Here is a 3892-nt window from a genome sequence, read left to right as displayed (position 1 = left end):
TATATATTATATGTTTGTATGTATGTATAGTATATTATACTACAGTATAATATAGTATAGTGTAGTGTAGTGCAGTGTAGTATACAATACAATAGTATAGTATACTATTGTATTGTATGGTATAGTATAGTTGGCCAACGCAGTATAACCAGTATATAATTAAAGCATGTGAATATTTATACAATTCCCGTGTCTAAAAGAGAGCACCAAAAAATCAGTCTTTTGTCAGCATAATAGAGTTGTGTGTGTGTGTATGTGTATGTGTGCGTGTGTGTATGTGTGTGTATATATATATATATATATATATATATATATAAATATATATAAATATATGTGTGTGTCTGTGTGTGTGTGTATGTGTGTGCATGTATGTATGTATGTATGTATGTATGTATGTATGTATGTATTGTTCAGAGCTGTATCATCAGAATATAATTAAAGCGTGTGTCTGTTTATACAACATCCTCCGTTCCGCGTCTGCTATCAGAGTGTGCGACTACTCCAGCGCTGTGTTGTCTGTTTAGCTTCGCGTGATTATTCCAAGTGCAATGATTTGTATAATGTGGATTTCTTATCTTATCTCATCTTTTTATATTCATCTCGCTGTTAGCTAACATGTTGTGATTTCACAGACTAAAGATACTTTAGTATTAGAAATCGTATTTCTGGAAAGTATTGTCTATATTTATTTTAGGTTTGTCAAAAAGGAAATTTAAAAGCGATGACTGCTAAACACACACACACAGACGAGCACACGTGTGCTCGGACTTTCGCTGTGTATACGTAAGGTGGTATATATATATATATATATATATATATATATATATATATATATGAAACATCAATTGAAGAATTACCTCTATTCCATATTACATAAATGTTATAACATTTGTTTTAATTTTGCCAACTTAAGTATCAGACTGTCTGATGAATCTAAAATTCAAAGCCACTGTTAATCTTTTACTTCTTAGAATTTGGTGGAGGGGACTATATATCTGCATGCGTGCGCGTGCGTACGTGTGTACGTGAGTGTGTACATGAGCGTGTACGTGAGTGTGTCTGCTCGCAAGTATATTTGCGCATTTGTATTTATTTCACAGGTAAATTTGTGTAATAAAACAACAAAAATAAAATCTATTTCGCTACCATGAACTCACAAGTTTGAATCTAGTGTAGAAAACTTTGGATGAATGTCATTCACTAGGAACTCAACCAAATACTTTGTGAATTAAATTTAGAATATATACATATATGTGGAGGCGCAATTTCCTAGTGGTTAGGGCAGCCGACTCGCGGTCATAGGATCGCGGTTTCGATTCCCAGACCGGGCGTTGTTAATGTTTATTGAGCGAAAACACGTAAAGCTCCACAAGGCTCCGGCAGGGGCTGGTGGCGAACCCTGTTGTACTCTTTCACCACAACTTTCTCTCACTCTTACTTCCTGTTTCTGTTGTGCCTGTAATTCAAAGGGCGAGCCTTGTCACACTGTGTCACGCTGAATATCCCCGAGAACTACATTAAGGGTACACGTGTCTGTGGAGTGCTCAGTCACTTGCACGTTAATTTCACGAGTAGGCTGTTCTGTTGATCGAATCAACTGGAACCCTCGACGTCGTAAGCGACGGAGTGCCAACAATATACATACATATATATATGCGTGCATGTATGACTATTTATGTGCATATAACTGCTTACAAGTTCATTGTTTATGATGCTACTCTTTATATACTGCACGTAGCGCTAAGACAAATAGGGATGATAGCTATTAGACTAAAACAAATGCTAGGTTTGTTATAATCGGCCGCAAATTCAATGAATGACTACAGTAAGGGAATATATTTTTATTTATATGACTGCGTGGTTAAGAAATTGACTTGGCACCCACGTGTTTCGACTTCAGTCCCACTGCGCGGCGCCCTAGGCGAATGTTTTCTACAATAGTTCCAGGTTGATCAATACTGCGTAAGTGAATTGTTTTTCGACGGAAACTGCCAGTACGGAAACGTCTCTTATGTGTGCGTGTGCGTGTGTGTGTGTGTGTGTGTGTGTGCGTGTGAGTGTGTGTGCGTGTGTGTGTGTGCATTTTTTCTTGTGTATATATAATATATATATATTCTTCTATTCTTTTATTTGCCTCAGTCATTTGACAGCGGCCATGCTGCAGCACCACCTTCAGGTGAACAAATCGACCCGCAGGACTTATTCTTTGTAAGCCTAGTAGTTATTCTATTGGTAACTTTTGCCGAACCGCTAAGTTACGGGGACATAATCACGCCAACATCGGTTGTCAAACGACGGTGGGGGGACAAACACAGGCACACAAACATATATATATATACATATACATATATATATATATATATATATATATATATATATATATATATATATATATATATATATGCATAAATACACACACACACACAAATATATATATATGCATACATATATATTTATATACGTATATATGCATATACTCATATATTATTTATATTATATATATATATATATATATAAATTGTAATTCCCAAAAATAACAACAAAAATACAAAGGATTCTGCGGTACACATGTTTCAAGCTTTATATCAGTGTATAATTTACAATAAAACTACATTATCAACATGGTCTTTTCTGAACTGGTAGACTACAAGGGAGTAACTGTTGATATATATATATATATATATATATATATATAGGTATGTATGTGTATGTCTATCTGTCTGTCTCTTTGTCTGTCTGAATGTATGTATTTTATTTTTCACTCGTTTCAGGGTCACCATTTTGAAGGGTTTTAGTCGAACAAATTCTTTAAAGCCTGGTACTTATTCAATCGGTCTTTATTGCCGAAGAGCTAAGTTACAGGGACATAAACACACTAATACCGGTTGTCAAGCGGTCGTGGAGCACAAACAAACAAGAATACACACACTCATGTGTATACATATATATATACGACACGCTTCTTTCAGTTTCCTTTTACTAATTCCACTCACAAGGCTTTGGTCGTCTCGAGGTTATAGTAGAAGACCCTTGCCCAAGGTGCCATGCAATGAGGCTCAACCCAGAACCATGTTTCGGAAGTAAACTTCTTACCATACACCCACGCCTGCCCCTGTTTATGTATGTATGTATGTATGTATGTATGTATGTATGTATGTATGTATGTATGTATGTATGTATGTAGGTTTGTATGTACATATGAAAGTGTGAGTCTACGTATGCTTTTGAATTCATCGCTGCAACGGCCGACAACCAGTCTCGGCTTCTTTACGCCGTCATAACTTAGAGATTCGGCAAAATGGACGCGATAGTATTAATAACATTGGGGTCAAATTTTTCGTCTAAGTTGTCAAGATGATAATGGCTGCGTGGTAAGACATTTCCTTACCAATCGCATTGTTCTGGGTTCAGTCCCACTATGTGCTGCCTTGGGTAAATGTCTTCTACTAATGTCTTCGCCCAAGTAAAATCTTATGAGTGCATTTGGCAGACGGAACCTGAAAGAAACTTGTCATATATGTGTGTGTGTGTGTGTGAGAGTGAGAGAGAGGGGGTGTTTGTCACCCGCCAAAGTTTGACAATCGGTGTTGGTGTGATCACATAACTTAGCTGTTCAACAAAACTACTACTGATAGAATTAGTACCAGACTTAAGAAAATGAGTACGGGGATCGACTCCTTCGACTAAAATTCTTCAAGATGGCCCCTAGCATGACATCACTATAATGACTGAAGCATGCAAAATATAAAGCACACACAGACACTTATATATACACACACAAACACACACACATACACACACATACACACATGCACACACACACACACACGCACGCACACACACACACACACACACACACATATATATATATATATATATATATATATATATA

The sequence above is a fragment of the Octopus bimaculoides genome, chromosome 6 (assembly GCF_001194135.2).
Source record: "Octopus bimaculoides isolate UCB-OBI-ISO-001 chromosome 6, ASM119413v2, whole genome shotgun sequence".
Lineage (NCBI taxonomy): Eukaryota > Metazoa > Mollusca > Cephalopoda > Octopoda > Octopodidae > Octopus > Octopus bimaculoides.
The sequence above is the reverse complement of the archived record's forward strand: the minus strand, read 5'-3'. Positions refer to the sequence as shown.